This window comes from Poecile atricapillus, chromosome 26, assembly GCF_030490865.1.
Source record: "Poecile atricapillus isolate bPoeAtr1 chromosome 26, bPoeAtr1.hap1, whole genome shotgun sequence".
In the NCBI taxonomy this organism is placed as follows: domain Eukaryota; kingdom Metazoa; phylum Chordata; class Aves; order Passeriformes; family Paridae; genus Poecile; species Poecile atricapillus.
In genome coordinates this window covers 3226952-3244187 of record NC_081274.1, presented here as the reverse complement: position 1 = coordinate 3244187, position 17236 = coordinate 3226952, and the positions used below count along the sequence as shown (strand labels likewise).

Genomic DNA, 17236 nt, shown 5'->3' with positions numbered 1-17236 from the left:
GAATAAGCCACGATAACACTACTAATCCTTCTTTTCATCCTGCCGCAATATCATGGCCAAAACCCAACTGAGTGTCCGTGGTCCAAAGCAGTCACCAGCAACTCTGCCATAGGACATTACCCTGGAGACCATGGATGCTCACTCTGAAATAGAGAGCACGGTGCCTGTGGAAATTGAAGGCCACATAGTTTTCTCAGTCTTGCCTGGGAAAGTGGCCTGGGAATTCATAAGGAGGAATTAAAACAATCCTCAGAGATAGAGAACAGCCTTGCAGGTGCTATTTGTCTGTTCCTTGTTTTCTGGCAAGAGAAGGTTGAGGGGTGGTGAACCCCACTGACCAATGATGGTGATGTGTTAGTTTACTAACCAGTAAGAGTTTTCTTTTCTGTACTTTTCACATATCGGTCTATAAAAAAGACCTGAGGTAATAAACCAGAGAGAAATTCTCCTGATGGACTCCCAAGAGAGTCTGTGTCGTTCTTTCGCCGTTCCTAATAAAGCAACAGGAGACCATCAGCAGAATCTAGCAATGTAGTACTGCATAACTCTGAAGTGTACTGCCCAGGTGACTGGGAGTGGGATCAAAAGGATTGGGTTAGAATGCTAACAGGAACAATTGGGGAGGAAATTAAGATAGGATGTAGGAAAATAAAAAAATCTCGTTATGAGAAAGCCTCCACCATTACAATTGCTGGTAACCTTCTTGAACTGAATTTAACAAGCAGTTTGCACCCTAATATTTCAGCAAAACTTTGTTTCACAGAAGATTGGAAATGTGACAAATATGATCCCCTCATATTGTGTTACCACCAGAAGAACATTGGAAACTACACACTAGATCCTAGCACCAACAATGTTGAAAGCACAAAGCTCTGTAGAAGGGAGCCCAATGACTGCTGGTACAATTTTACCTTAATCAGACCAGTTCACGTGACCTGCAGTTGGCAAAATAACCCAGCTGGTCAATCAGGATTTACAGGTTTAATTCACAGGTTTAAGATAAATGCTGTGGCAAGGCCTGTATTAAGTGTAATAATCACATACCATGGTGTGAACACCCCTTTTGTGCTGAATGGCAAAACTAATGTTTTCCCTTCTTTCCTGTTAACTCAAGGTGATGATGTTTCAACACGCTGCAGACTGGGTACTGGATCCCACACTGAGCCTGTACACAGTCAAGTCACCGGATCTCGTGGCCAGGTTATATCTTGTGAAACTCGGAATCAAGATTGTTGGCTGAATTTAATGGCTGTACAATTGTCCTCCGAAGTTGTGTGTGGTAAAAACAATACCAAATATTGGGAGAGCTTAATGTTCAGGTTGTAATACCTACCACACAGCCACCAATTAGATTGACTCCAAAAATTTCTGAAATTGGACCGTATGTAATCAGGAAAACTGGCCAACAACAAATGCTATTTAATCCAGCATGGTCTATCAAACAGGTCAAATCACTAATGCAAAACAATGTCTCAGAGATTCAGCCAGCTTGTTCACCTTTTTTACAGACTTCCTTTGAGGGGCGGACAACCTGGTTGCGAAAGCGCAATTCTTTTCACAAACAGACGACAAGAGATATAACCAGTGCTGTGGGATCAGGACTAGGAATTTTGAATAGTATTGATTCAGAAGTGTTCAGAATGCTCAGAATGAATAAATTGGCTGTTGCAACTAAAGATTTGACCAAAATACAACAACCACTGAGGTCATCTTTAACAGCTTTGGGAACCCAAGAGTGGTTGCTATCAAACATATTACCAAATTGGGAAATGGTAAATGTAGATGATCACAAATTAATAATTGATGCACTCAGTGCTACCCAAAACATGTTTCTCTGGCTCTTAGCTGTATTCAAGCCCAGTTGTGGATGCAGTCAGGTGCTGCATCAATTATCAGAGAGGGTGAAGAAGGCACCTTTCCCACTGAAATTCGGAAAATAGTCTGGGACAATGCCAAGGATTTTGAAAAAGAATTTCAATCTTGGTGGAATTTGGTGAATTTTACCTACGATCCCACCACAAACAGAGCCACAGCTTTTGTGCTGACAATACGTAATGCTTCAGTACATTCAATCTTTCCTATCATTGCACTGGGCTGAATCATGATGGAGCTGTTCTCTATCCTTTAGAGCATAGGGAATGGGCCTGTCAGATTGGTGGGAAATGGCAAACTGTTGGTTTAGAAAATTGAATTGTCCAGGAACAACAAGGGTTTATCTGTGAAAGTAATGCAATCAAAACTCAAGACATTTGTTTAGACATAGAACAGAATATCTGTCATTTTGGAATCCATCCTAATGAGACTTCTGAAACAGTGCTTGTGTATGTAGGCAATGGATGTGTATGCTTGAGAACTGCTTGTGAGAGTATGCTTGTAGAAAACATAGTAGTGGATACTAAGAATCATTCAAATTTTTGTGTATGCAATTTTACTGAAATTATTGGATGTGACTTTTCTTATTTAGCTCCAGTTACTTCATATTATCTTTTGCAGTATAATCACACTTTGATTCATCATTTAGTGGCTGCTCCAATTGGAATGAACTTGACTCTGGTGAGGCAATTGTTGCTTCACCAGGATTTAATCGAAATTTTGGAAAAAGATCAAAAAGGATGGACAAAAGACCTTAGTTACGGTTCACCACAATGTGAAAGGAATACATCGTGTTTTGGAAAGAATAAGGAAAGATGCTGAACACAAGTGATGGGACACTCTTTTTGGATGGTCACTGACTGCTACCGGTGTTCTGAACAAATTGTGTCATCCCATCATCATCCTCTTTGTCTTAGTTTTACTTGGTTTTTGTAACTTTTCTCTAAAAAATCCTTTTTCTGTTTCTCTGTTTCTGCTGCATTTCTTCTGTATTTTTCTTTTTATTCTTGGATTTCTCAGCCTCCTTTGGACTGAATTCTTTTGGGATCCTCCCTTGTGGGGAGCCCTGCTTATCTCGGTTCTTATGATTCGAAGAAAACTCCCAAGCTCGTTAGAATCTTGTTTCTCGTGTTTATTAGAAGGCCATCACAAAACTTAACAGGTCTTTCTAGGCTGGTTACACAAGGCTAATCTTTGCAATCTGGTACATTTCTTTCTTCTGATGGTACAAACAAGGCCTTGTGGCACACTTCGTGTCTGATGCACAAAATGGCCCCAAACTACGCAGTTCTTTTATCTTTATACCTATTTTTACCCAATTAACAATAGACACATATATTATTTTTCTTAATGACCCAATGACCCATCACCTGTGTGCTGTACCGCGGCATTTTCTAACCAATCACTCACTATTACCCAAAAACCTCTAGGAGAAGAACATGAAGAAGAAAGAAGGGACAAGAGACAACACCCTAAATCCTCCATCTTGTCTCCTGTTCTCTAAACTAACTTTTTCACCCAGTGACTTAAGAAAACTCTCTAATCTACACACTTAGACTTTTAGCTTTTTCTATCTAACTTTAACATTTGTTTTCATGTATCACCATGAAAACATGCTCATGAATTTCATATGATATGAAATTCAGTGTTTTTCTGGATCTTTTAACTAAGTAACAGAAACAAGGGCACACAGTCTGTATTCCAGACTCCAACAGTTTTGTTCTATCAGCAATTTTGTACATCATGAATTGGAGGATGATGAGGCGGTTGACACAATTGACTTCTATAACGAATGCACATAACATGGTTGGTGTTTCACGTGTTGTCGATGCCCCTAAGGTTATTGACACGCGACAAACTACGCAGGCACTACAATAAATAACGGGCTATAGTGACTATGAGGTTAATTATTTTATCATGTTGTATTTTAGAATGAAATGGACTGTTTGTTTTATGATAAGAAACTGTGGCAGCAACCTCAGGTGAGACAAAGAGTTACATTGTCCCACCCCAAACCCCTTGTGAAGGGCAGCCCAGGAGTTCTGATTGGGTTTGAGTCCCTGGGGGGTTCTCCCTTGGTGTGCTTTTACTGGTCCCTGACCCTGAACTCCACCCTCAAAGGTGGGGACCCTTGAGAGTTCTGTCCCTCAAAAACCCCTGCTGTGCCTCTGTTCGGGGCTCTCTGTTCTGGACCTGACTTTGTTCCCATGCTGAATAAATGGTTTCATGAATGGGAGCCCGTCTCGGTTGGTGTTTCATGCTGGTCCCCAGAATCCTGCTGCTTCCCTGGATGAGACCCTGAGGTTGCTGACTGCAACAAATGGTGGAGCATGCGTGGCATCCAGCGAAGCAAGAGAACAGCAGGACCCGGCTCCATGGACACCTCGTAAGTCCCCGGCTGATGGCTTGAGAGCCGGCGAGACCCCCACCTTGGAAAGGAGGACTCGAGAGACCTGGCAGGGAGGCTGGGTTGAGAGTGCCTCAGGCATGGGGAAGAAAAGGGCTTACGGAGGTGTGGGAGCCGAGACCAGACACTGGGACAAACACCCACGAGGGGATGTTGGGACATCACCCAACGAGACATATTATGGATGATATTAATATTATGGACGATTATATTAACATTATGGATGATTATGGACGGTATGGCTCTTCCGGTAGACTGTTTTTTGTCTTCTGTGAAGTTCCCTTTTCTTTTTTGGTGTACACCTCCCTGTACCTTCCCCTTTCCTCTGTTCCTAAGGGCAGGACAAAGGGTGAAAAAAGCCAAGATGGCTCGGGGATGTCTCCCCATCACGCCAGTGTCTTTCTGCTATCCCATCCCCTGTTTTCCTGAAGGTAAGCAAGGGACGGAGAACATCCAGAGTGATGCCGGTCTGCTGCCGTCTGCCCGCCGTTCCATGTCCTCCTTCACCCCCTGTCTTTCCATATTCCCCGTTCCCTGTCCGGGAAAGTCCGTCCCAGACCCCCCACATCCCAAGATGGCGCCAGCCATGCAGTCTGGGATCTCTTGTTTCCCGCCTTGCTCCTTCTTTTCCCGTCCCGAACCTTCCCTTCCCCCAGTAACTCCTGCTCCGGTCCCACCCCTTTGTTCAGCTGCTCCACCCTGGGGGCTCTGCCTTTGACATCGTGGGCAACACCCCCTCGGGGAAATCGAAACTGTAACCTGAGCTCCCAAAGCCAGCATTTCACTGAGAACATCTAAAGGGGCGACTCCCACATGGGAGCTGGAGCCAAAGGTGAAGCTGGAGATCAGAGCCGAAACTGGAGATCGAAGAATTCTGCCCCTTGTGAGACAAGATCTAAGAGCTGCACCCTTCCTAAAAGATAATCCTAAACTCGAAGAGACTGAACTAAAAAACCATTATGTTTGTATTAAGTACCATCACCGTTTAATTTGCCCAGCGTGGTCCGAGATTTAAGTGTTTGTTTTTAATTTTGTTTTTTCTGTTTGCTTAATGTGTTTTGTTACTGAGTTTTTGGTGTCCAACAAAGCAAAGCGGGTGCTCTGTGCAGGAGGTGATTTTAAGGCCTACGTTTGGAAACATTTTAAGCTCCTAATCAAAATTTGAAAAAAAAAAAAAGATAATAAAAAAGAAGCAGATGTGGCAGTGTGCCTCAGGAACAACAAAGGGTTACATTGTCCCACCCCAAACCCCTTGTGAAGGGTGGCCCAGAGGTTCTGATTGGGTTTGTGTCCCTGGAAGGTTCTCCCTTGCTGTGCTTCTACTGGTCCATGACCCTGAACTCCACCCTCATGGGTGGAGACCCTCAGGGGTTCTGTCCCTCAAAAACCCCTGCTGTGCCTCTGTTCGGGGCTCTCTGTCCTGGACCTGAGTTTGTTCCCATGCTGATTAAATGGTTTCATGAACCGGAAGCCCGGCTCGTTGGTGTTTCATGTTGGTCCCCAGAATCCTGCTGCTTCCCTGGACGATCCTGAGGTTGCTGACTGCAACAGTTCTCGAAGATTTAAAGTCAACAATTCCCATTGTCATTCTGTATCCTGTTGGATTTTCATTCCCCTGCTTTCATCCAGGTGTCCACAGGGAGCCAGGAAGATGTGGAGCCTCCCAGCCAGGTGTCTTCCCAACACGGATCACCAGGACCACGGATCACCAGGGCTCTGCCCAACGGGGGTCACTGGGGATCATCCAACGCCGATCCTCCCATGGGGGATGGAGCTGGAGCAGCGCACGAAGCTCTTCCCGTACTCGAGGCACTCGCAGGGCTTCTCTTACTGGTGACTCCGTTGGTGTCGGGTCAAGTGAGAGCTGTCTGAGAAGCTCTTCCCACACTGGGGACACTCGTAGGGCCTCTCCCCACTGTGGATGCGCTGGTGGATGGTGAGGTGGGAGTTGTGCTTGAAGCCCTTCCCACAGTCGGGGCAGCGGAAGGGCCTCTCGTCTGTGTGAATCCGCTCATGTTTCAAGACGTGGGAGCTGGTCTGAAACCTCTTCCCACACTGGGGACACTCGTAGGGCCTCTCCCCAGTGTGGATGCGCTGGTGGTTTCTCAGGTCAGAGCTCCACCCAAAGCTCTTCCCACATTCCAAGCAGGTGTAGGGCCGTTCCCCTGTGTGGATCACCTGGTGTCTCATCAGGTAAGATGTGCTGGTGAAGCTCTTCCCACATTTCCCACACTCATAGGGCTTTTCCCCCGTGTGGATCCTCTGGTGATTCCACAGGCTGGACCTCTGGCTGAAGCTCTTCCCACATTCCCCACACTCATAGGGCTTTTCCCCAGTGTGGATCACCTGGTGCTCAATCAGGTGGGAGCTCTTTCTGAAGCCCTTCCCACATTCCAAGCACTTGTGGGGCTTCTCCCCCAGCTCTGAGCTCTGGCTGGATCTCTGGCCATGTTCCTGGAACTGGGGGGATCTTTCCTCCTCGCAGCTCCCTGGACTGGGTTTGCAGACCCTCCTTGTGTGGGATCTCTGGGGCTTATCCTCCTCCTCCATCTGAACACAGTTCAGGAATGTAAAATCCTGTTTGGGGGGAAAAAAACAACAGTAGAGCACCTTGGACTGGGGGTTCGTCCTTGGCCAAGTTTATATCAGAAAGTCACTTGGCAGTTGTATCTGTAAGAACCTCCAGGACACCAAGATTCAGCCCAGTCATCCTCCAAATATCAAAACAGATGAAAAACTAATCAAACAACAAGATTCAGCCAAAACCCCCTGCAAAATAGAAACGTTCAGCCCTCACAAGAAACTAAAGCACCAACATTTAGCCCAATAAAGCTCAGAAACACCAAGATTCAGCCCCAAGAAAATCGTGGATCCCCCTCCCCAATCACCCGCTGCATGTGGGGGAGAGAGGGAAACACTCCTGGGGCTGGGGGGACTGCAAAAACAGAGATAAACTTTGTGCTGCTTCCTCTTCCTACTCCTACTCCTCCTCCTCCTGAGTCCCCACTCTACCTCACACTCCTCCTCCTCCTTCTGCAAAACCCCAGGTACATAATTTCACCGTTTTGCTCTTCAACCCTGCTTCTCCTTCCCTTCTCCTCCTGCCCCCAGGCCCAGCACCCACTGCCGCCTCCCTCTTCCCCCCCAGTCCCACAGCATCCCACCGCAGGGGCACGGATGGAGCTGGGCCAGCTCGGCCTGGGGCAGCGCTGGGCTCTCGGCCGCTTCCGCCCGCACTCGCTCCCCACTGCAGCCGCTCCCGCCACCACAGCGCGGGGGGGCCCGGCCTTGGCGCTCCCCCCTCCCACCTCCCCAAATTCCCCTCAAGGGGGGCGCCAAGGCCCGGGGGGGAGGGGCGCAGCTGGGCTCCAGCTGGGGAACGCTGGCAGCTGCGGCTCTGCCTGGACACTGATGAGTCATCAGCGCCGCGCGCTCTGATTGCCTCAGCCCTGCCTGAGCCCTGCGCCTGCACCAAGGGGGGACACCCTGCTCCAGGGGGGATGGCCCCAAAACGGGGGAACCCCAGCAAAGGAACAACAACAAAGGCTCTTTGCAAACTGATCCCGTCAACCTCATTGCACATAGGGCCAGGGACGTGGACATAAGGAAGTGACAGGAGGAGCCATCAGCTGCACAAAATGTTATTAATTGATGACACAGACTGCTGCTCAGCCAAGCTCCTGCTAAATTCATGAACTTCCAGAAGAACAACAAAGACTTAACACAGCCATCAATATCGTTAGCTATACAAAAGTGGGGTGCATATTAAGGGGGGTATGTAGGAGGTGCATTGGGAAGTCTGTACCTGTCCAGTACTTCAGTCAATGGGGAAAGAGAGAGGGAGATGTGACCAAGAAAATTAGGATGAAAAGGCGGCTTTGTTCTCCAACAATTGGAGAAATCTCATTAGAAATGTCCCAGGGCCTCACCCATTGTTATGAATGAAATTACTCTTGCAGGACTCCTCTGTCTTCCCTGTGGACAGAAACCTCTGCGGATGTCAATTTTTCCACACACCTTGGGGCTCCTCCGCAATTCCTTCCACCGTCCGGGCCGGCGGGCACTGAGTGCAGCTGAAGGTGCCTCACCCAGTTTGGGGGATCGGCTCCCTCGGCTGGCGGCGGCACCGGGGATTGATTGGGTACCCGAGAGTGAGCAGGAGACAGACGAGGGACGGATCAGGGGGGCTCTCAAGAGTCGGCAGGGAGAGAGCACTGAAAATCTCAGCAGTGACTCCAGTGGGATCTTCGGGGAGTAAACATGGCAGGGCACCCTGGGAGGGGACAAAAGGGAAAGCCAGAATGGGGTCCCAGCAAAAGGGATGAGGATCCCAAAATATCTCTCAAGGGTCCCTTGGAGCATGTGGAGGTCGTTTGCACATTCTCCCAGAGGGAATTAAGGAAGGACATGGACACCCAGGGGGGCAATAAGGGAAGGCCAGAAGGGATTTAGACAACAGGGGATGGATGGTGTTGGTGTGCTGGGAAGGGATTGGCTGAAGGGGAGTGTGCAGGAATGTGCTTAAGGCAAGAAGCAGCAGGAGGAATCTATGGGGTAAGAAAAATGATGATGGAAAAGAGGAGGAAGAGAAAAATACTGAGGATTGGGATGTGTTTCAGATGGGTCTTAGCCTCAGCATTTGCCAGCTGACTCAGATCCTTTGTATCCCAGTTTTCCAGGACAGGAAAAGAAGGAGGTGAGGATTTCAGGGGGTTTCTCTGAGCTGGGAGCGGCAGGAGCGGGTGCAGAGCTGCGGCACCGGGAGCACGGGCTGGGGGCCTGTGGGGAGCTGTGGGGCCGGGCCGGGGCTGTGGGGCAGCCGGGGCTCAGCGCCGGGCGCTGCCTGACCCCAGCACCCCCCGGGCAGGGCCGGCAGTGGCCCCCGGCCCCCAGGAGGCTGCGGGACGCCCCGGCCGCTGCCCGGCCCCGTGGAGCTGCCGGCCCTGCCCGCCGGGGGGGCCGCCTTTGGACACTGCGGCAGGACAGGGACCGGCTCTGGGATACGGGCTGGGGAGGGGAGCCTCAGCACAGCCAGCACCAGGAAGGAACAGCTCACAAATGGGGATTAGATCTGACAGGATCCAGATCATCTTTTAAGCATTTTGTGCTGGGTCCCTGCAGAAAGGAAGGATTTTGCAGAAAGCTCAGCAGCTGCCACACGATGAGCACCCACAGGCACTGAGGGGGGGCTGCAGCAGGGCCACAAGAAGCCCCTGCAGCACTTGCTCACAAAGGCTCAGCAGCTGAATGCAGCAAGGGATGAGCAAAAGGCCAAGCTGAAGGCAAAGGCCATGGCACAGTTCCTACAGCCCCTGAGGGATCAAGCCCAGGGCCCAAGGGGGCCCCAGCACCCAGGGGACACCCTCGGCCACAAGCACCTGGCACAGGCATTGCCCTCCTGGCCAGGGGACAGCCCACCCAAACAGCCCCTGGCAAGGAATCAGCCTTCCAGCTGCAGGGCACAAGGACACTGCAAGCACAGACAGGAGCACCCTCAGCACCAGCAAGTCCAGCCCTTGATGGACACGGATTCTTAGCACTGTCACAGCTCCCATTCCATCAGGGACCCACCACACTGCAGCCCTTGGGAACATCCAGGGTGGCTCTGGATCCAGAGGAGACCTTTCCTGATGGACACAGGGGCCTCTCCATCCACTCGGAATCTTACACCTAAAGGTGTTAGGGAATATTATAATTATTAAGGCACTAAGTGGGAAAGATGAGTGGCAGTGTTTTATTCAGCCACTATTAGCAGTTGTGAGGGATGGGTTTAAAATGCAGGAATTTTTATTTGCTCACAATTGTGATTGTAATTTACTGGGAAGGGATTTGGTGGCTAAATTTGGAATGCAAATTCATGATACAGAGGCTGGTTCTGTTGTACCTCTGTGTCAAATGTCTGGCAGAGCCCAGGCTGAAGTGAACCCACAAGTGTGGGCAGCCCCAGGGAAATTGGCAAAATTAGATATGGAGCCTCTCCAAATTTCCCTCAAGCAACCAGGACAAGAGGTGTCGGAAAGCAATCCCCTGTTCCAAGGGAGGGAAGGAAGGGCTCACAGCCTGTCTGGGAGTCCTGCTCAAGGCACGGCTTGGGGAGCCAGGGATGGCTCCCTAGAATGCTCCTATCCTGCCAAACAAGAAATCCAATGGAATCCACAGAATGCTGCAGGACCCAAGAAGAAGAAATGAGATGATGAAACCGAGGCACCCCACACTCTCAGATCCTTACACCATCCTCAACCAGGTGCCCTCCTCACACTGCTGCCATTCACAACTTGATGCAAAAGATGCTTTCTGGGGATCTGCCCACTCCCAGAGGATGCAAACATAATTCTGCCTTGGGCTGGCAACAAGAGGTAGAAGGGAAAATGCTCAAGACATGGACGGTCCTTCTGCAGGGATGCACGGAAGCACCGGCCTGATTGGGGCAAGCCTTGCAGGAAACATCAAAGGAATTGACCTCACCCCCAGGGACTGGCTTAATGCAGGATGTGGATGACTTGATGCAGTCAGAAAAACAAGGAGAAGAGGTAGAGGAATCCTCTGTGAAATGGCTTCATTTTCAGCTTTGAGTATCTGAAAATAAAGAAAGGGCAAATGGTGGAGAAAATGTTTAAATATTTGGGACCTATTTTGACTGAAGGCTTGTGGTGAATTGACTCAGAGAGGGTCCAGGGAATACCAGAAATAATGTTTCCTAGGACTAAAATAATGCTGGAACAATTCTTACAATTAACAGGGAATTGCTGAAGCTGGACTGAGGATTCTTTGCTCTAGCCTGAGCATTGTATGAGTTTTTTAGTCCCAGATAGCCTCGATGTTATGGAGTGGACACAAGAAAGAAAACAAAACTTAACAAAATGAAAAAATAAAATGATTGATGCCCCAGCCATGGCTCTTGCAGACTCAGAAATCTGAATTGCAAGGGAATATTAAACAGGCCACCCCTGAGCCTGCACTGAAGGCAACGCAGCAGCAGCCAGGGCTCCCCAGCGGGGGAAGCCCCTGGGCCTGCCCACAGATCCTCTGCTCAAATCCTCGGCCTGGCCACCCTCCTTTGCCATCTCCAGCCACTGCGGGACAATCCTTGCTCTCACTCTTGCAGCTTCAGCCCTTTCTGTGCCTGCCCTCGCCACAGCTGCTGGGGAAGGCACCGGGACAATTCCACTCTGCCTCTCAATTACACTCACACTCTGCCCTGCCTGGGATTAGCTGCTGCCAAAATAGACCAACTTTAAAATAGCTTCAAATCTTATTTCTCTGGTCACACTAGGTTTGCCTTTGCCTTGGGGAAAGGAATTTTAAATGTTTATTTTAAGGGATGTTCCACCACTCAGCAGAGATGTGTTTAACATCTCAACAGACTGGGAATAGCCCAAAAGATTCTCCCCAAGATAACGACCATCAACAAAACATCCACACCCAGCAGCAAACATCAACCAACATCCACCCCAGACACTGCCCCAGGCACAGCTGGAGACACCTGGTCTGGAAAAGGCTGAGCAGGAAATCCAGGAGTGCCCACCTAATTCACATCACAGGCACAGAAATCCGGCTGCAACAGGAAACCAAATCCTAACAACTCCACACCTTCAAACCAATGAACATTAAACCAATGGATTTCTATGGGTTCAGACTGTATATAGTTTAGGAAACATCTATTAAATTCCCATGTCTTGGAAAGATTTTCTCTGCACACCCAGCCAAAGTGAGGAATTAATGATTTCTGTTGCACATTCTGGCCAGACTCAAATCATGCCTTGATTTTATATTGTTGGAGAGTTTTTATTCATCTCGCAGTTTTGGTGACAAGACTACACCATTATTATGCTTTTCTTTAATAATCCTACTTCTATATTGTTACTCAGACTGGTAGTGCTGGGCCAGGGTTGGGAGAATCAGTTTTTAGACTTAGGGCAAGAAGTAGAAAAAATCTTGATTGCTTTGGATTTTTTTGGGAATGTGTGTGCGTGGCTGTTATGATGGCAAGATTTTGGTATGCATTTTTGAATGTTTACCTTTATGCCTCAGTTTTAAAAACTAAGAGCTTTAAAGGTGACCCCCTTAACTTGTAAAGAGATAGTATAGTATTTTTTTCTTCAAAAATGTCACTTTTGGAGTGGCCAAATGTGAGTCAGCCCATGGCCTCCTGGGAAGAGAAGCTTTGTTCCAGGCAGCCAGGAGAGGAGCTTTAGAAATGCAAATTAACACTCCTGGGACAAAGCCTGCACAATGGACCAGGGGCTTCCTGCCTGCAGGAGGAATTTGTCTGATTCTCTCTGCCCCTCAGCCCAAGCTCTGCCTGCTTGCACAGATGGAATTTGCACAGCTAAAAACAGAGCCCATTGTGAGGATATCTGACTCTGCTAGAGGAATTGGTTAAGATGCAAAGGAAAACAGAAAATAGGGAATGTTGTGAAAACTTCACTAAAACAAGTGGGGAGAATCATCCTTGTCCCCACTCCAACATGTGCCATCACTGTCTATGTTATATAGGGTGTATCAGACCACTGGGGTTTATTTGCTACCAGAAGTTCAGGGAAATCAGTTGGGAATCCAAGTATGTGATGACTTAATGAGAGAAAAGCTGACAATTGATGCAGCCCTGGCTGGAGGGAGCACCCAAAAATGGGGAAAAGATGAATGGCCACCAGAACAAATCCTGCAACACCATGGACCACACCCTGGAACCCAAACAAACTGATATCAGATACCAGAGAAACCATTTATCATTTCAATGGGATAATTAGATTACAGGATGCCATTGAAATAATAACCAACCAGACAGCTCCAGCTCCTGACCTTCCTCCCAACCAATCCACTCAGATGAGGAACACAACATTTCACCATGGGATGGGATCACATTATCTATTAGCAGAAGGAAGCAGAATTTGTGGAAAAGTAAATGATTCAAACTGCTGTTGACAAATAGATGAGAACAGATACCAAAGGAAACAAGAAAGCAGCTCATGAACCAGTCCAAACAAGGAAAGGATGGGAATGGGAAACGTTTTTGTGCTTCCCCAGCAGACCATGGGTTACAGAAATGCCAGACAGAGCTGTCCCCCTTCAAACCTACACCCCAAAAATCCTGTAACTCAGGGATTCCTCCCAGAAAAAAATCTGCTAGGATCTCCCCAAATTGAGTGAAACGGGGGATGGGACCCACAGACTGAGCAGCGGGTCTTGGAACCCCCAAATCCGAGCACGGGGGAGGGGGTTAGAGATTAAAGGGACGATTGGGAAGGGATGTGGAAGAAGAGTAGGAAAAAGAGAGGGCTGAAACACCCAAAGCGTGGGGGAGGGTGCTGGGAAACCCAAATTGCATTGAGAGGGGTCAATGGACTGGGGGAAGGATGAGAAAGGGGGAGAGAGGAGACGGAAAGGTGGGCTTGGGATGAAAGAAATGTGGTTCTCTGTCCCGCAGCACTCGATCCCTGGAGCGATTCCCTGCGGCTTGTGGGGAGGAAGATCCGCATTGGGGGGTCCCCAAGCCCCCTGCCCATCCCAGCGTGTCCATCTCGCTGGTGCCCTCCAGCTCCCAGCCCGGCCCCGGCCGCCTGCTCTGCTCCCTGATGGATTTCTCCCCTGCCCACATCCAGCTGAGCTGCTCCCAGGGCCAGCAGCAGCTCTCGGGCCACGTGCTGGCCACTGCCGTGCTCCCCAGCGGGGACTGGAGCCAGCAGCTCCTGGTGCTGCTGGAAACCGCCCCGGGCAATGCGGGCTCAGCTCCAGCTGCCAGGTGGAGCACGTCAGCCTGGAGCACCCCCTGAGCCGGCACTGGGGCACGGCCCGGCCCCCACAGCGCCGCCAGGGGCTGCCAGGACACGGAGGCCATTTGGGGCTCCTGGGCTTAACTGGCAGCCCCTCCTTGAGAACCCCTCTCCCCCTGTCCCAGCTCCCCTCATCCCCCTCTCCCAGCCCTTTCCCACCGCCTCCCGGCCCCGCTCCGCTCACCCCACAGCTCCTCGCCAGCAGCCGAGAGATGGAGCAGGAGGGGAAGGAGGAGGAGGAGGAGCGGGAGGAAGAGGAGGGGTAGAGGAGGAGCAGGAACTGCAAGAGGAGCAGCAGAGGAGGCCCCACGTGCGTCCATCGCTCTCTGGATCTGCAGCCCCTTCGCGCCGGGAGCATCGGGCCCCGCATCCCGCAGCTCACCGGGGACAGGAACCTCGCCCCGAAGGTCTTGGGCCGTCCTGGCAGGATTTGTTTGAAGGGGAAGGGATATTTGGAGCTCACTCGAAGTATCTTTGGGGACCCCTGTTCCTTTTTCTGGGCAGGGGCAGGGCAGAGCGATGTTTGGATCTTGCAGGACTCCAAAGCTGACCTGAGATGCCCGGTACCGGCAGGGGGAGGGGAGCAGCGAAAAGGGGGGAGCCCCGGGAGTCCCGGAGCCTGAAATGGGGGCCTGGAGAGGGGGGACCCCGAGAGCCGGGACTGAGGGGAGCCTGGAGAAAGGGCAGCCCGGAGAAGGGATGAGCCTGCACAGGGGGAAGCCCTGGGACACCAAAGTGGGGACCCCTCAGAAGGGGAACCTCAGGGAGGGATTTTTTCCTCTCAGTCCTGATGCTTTGGAGGTTTTCATGGACACAAGACACCTGATGACTTCTAGAGATGGACTTGGGCAGGAGGAACCCTGAATCCTAGGTGGTCACTCCTTGTTTTTTTCCCCCCAAACCAGACTTCTCATGCCCAAGCATTAGACAAATGGAGGAGAAGGAGGCAGAGAGGAAGATGCTCTGGGACCCCCGGGCAACAACAGTCAGTACAATAGTGGAGGCAAAAGCATTATCACCAAATACATCTGCCCAGAGGGCAGAACTGGTTGTCCTTAACCAGAACACTAGAATTAAGTGAAGGGAAAAGGGTAAACATATGGACTGGCTCAAAGTATGCTTTTGGAGTGGTGCATGTACACGAGGCACTGGGGAAAGAAAGAGGACTGCTGTCTTCTCAAGGCACACACATTAAACATCAAGATGCAGTCCTGCAATTAATAAAAGCAGTACAAAAGCCTGAGCAAGTAGCAATCATGCACTGCAAAGCTCACCAATCAGGAAGCTCCAAAATTCATGAGGGAAATCGGAAAGCAGACTGGACAGCCCGACAAGCTGCTCGAGAAGTGCAAACTGCAATGGCATTGATACCTTTAAAAACTAATGTATCTCAATTCAATTTACCCCCAGAACCAAAATATTCAATAGAAGATGAGAAATTGGGACGCTCACTGAATGCACAGAAGAATTCAGAAGGGTGGTATGTGACTACACAGGGACAAGTAGTGGTACCCTCCTTGATAATGAGGGAAATTCTACAAATTAAACATAATGAATGTCATTGGAGTGCAGAGGCACTGATTAAATTGATAAAACAAAATTTAATTTCAGTATGGATGTTAAAAATCCAAAATTATTAATGTCAAAATGTGAAATTTGCTTAAAGAACAATCCAGTGGCTCGACAACAGGCACAATTAGGGAAAATTTGGGTAGGAGTAGAACCAGGAGATTATTGGCAAGTAGATTTTGTAGAATTACCAAGAACTCGAGGATACAAATATCTATTGGTAGGGGTTGACACATTTTCAGGATGGCCAGAAGCTCTTCCCTGTCACACAAATCAAGCAAAGGAGACAGTCAAGAGGTTACTGCAAGAAATCATTCCAAGATTTGGGGTGCCTCTAGGAATATCATCAGATAGGGGCCCACATTTCACAGCCACAGTAGTGAGGGAGGTGAGTAGGTTGCTGGGAATAGCTTGGGATCTCCATACACCATGGAGACCCCAATCCAGTGGACAGGTGGAGAGGATGAATCAGACATTGAAGAGGCAAATCAGCAAAATATGCCAAGAGGCTAAATTGCAGTAGCCACAAGCTTTACCAATAGCACTGCTGAGGATTTGGATAAAGCCTAGAAGCGGGATGTCAGTCAGTCCTTATGAGATATTGGATGGGAAACCATATGAATCCCCTGAACCTAATCCAAATGTACATGTTACAGGGAAGCAAGAGGTGTAGAATTATGTTCTGTCTCTTGGAAAAGCTCGAGCTCGACTTCGGAGCACCCTTGTGTGGAACAGGCCGCTGACTCTTGAGAATCCAGTTCATGACATCCCCCCGGGAGATGAAGTGTACGTTAAAAGCTGGAAGGAAGAACCATTAAAAGAAAGGTGGAATGGACCCTATCAGGTACTGTTAACTACCTTGACAGCAGTCAAAGGAGCTGGACTGGATCCCTGCATACATTACACCAGAGTGAAGAAGGTTTCCCCTGCACTGTGGACTGCACAAACTGTGGGGACAACAAAGCTGCAGATAAAGCGGGTTTGATTGTTTCAAATGTCTAGGTTGCTAGTGACTGGAATGGGGATTATTTTATGGCCTTTAGGGCCATCAGTTGGAATCACTGTTACCTTGGGATGTGAAATGCAAAAGGATCAGCTGACAACTCTTCATTTTAGAATGAAGAGCAATGTGGGGGTGCAGCCAGAAACACAAGTGATAAAAGTCTCTAATACTATTCAGGCAGAAAATGGGATGATTGCATTAATTAAAGATTTTGCCAACATGCAAAACAGCAGCAAAATAACTGCCTGTCTGCCAATACCAAAGGCAGCAGGAGACCAAATGAATTGGGGAATTGTAACATCAAAATTACCTGAAATACAAAAGAATAAAAATGAAAATGTGAGCTGTGTATTGCAAATAGATTACGAGTACCCAAATAAGACAGTGTTTGAAAATGCTGAGAAGCCAAAGTATTCATCTAGATGGGATTGTCATGAATATGGAGGAAAGTATGAACCAAAAGTAGGCTGGTTTGGGAGATTAGGGAATTATGGATGGTGTTATGAAAAGATAGCAAAGGTCATTAAAGAAAAGATTCCAGTATCGAAGTGGAAGTGTGAAGGACAGGAAGGAAAAGATCGGGCTGAAGCTTGGGACAGTGCATGGTCAATG

The 17236-nt window shown here is 49.0% G+C and overlaps 1 protein-coding gene and 4 pseudogenes across 1 annotated transcript in view; 3 read left to right on the top strand and 2 right to left on the bottom strand.

Moving 5' to 3' along the window:
* The window catches only part of LOC131588521 (zinc finger protein 850-like), a 497145-nt pseudogene that overhangs the window by 83914 nt on the left and 395995 nt on the right, over positions 1–17236 (top strand).
* The window catches only part of LOC131588505 (zinc finger protein 208-like), a 911601-nt pseudogene that overhangs the window by 529636 nt on the left and 364729 nt on the right, over positions 1–17236 (bottom strand).
* The window catches only part of LOC131588609 (zinc finger protein 239-like), a 204302-nt gene that overhangs the window by 77721 nt on the left and 109345 nt on the right, over positions 1–17236 (top strand). The gene's annotated exons all lie outside the window — the stretch shown is intronic.
* LOC131588643 (zinc finger protein 850-like) overlaps positions 1–17236 on the top strand; it is a 105956-nt pseudogene that overhangs the window by 68549 nt on the left and 20171 nt on the right.
* LOC131588535 (zinc finger protein 420-like) overlaps positions 5424–17236 on the bottom strand; it is a 99501-nt pseudogene continuing 87688 nt past the window's right edge.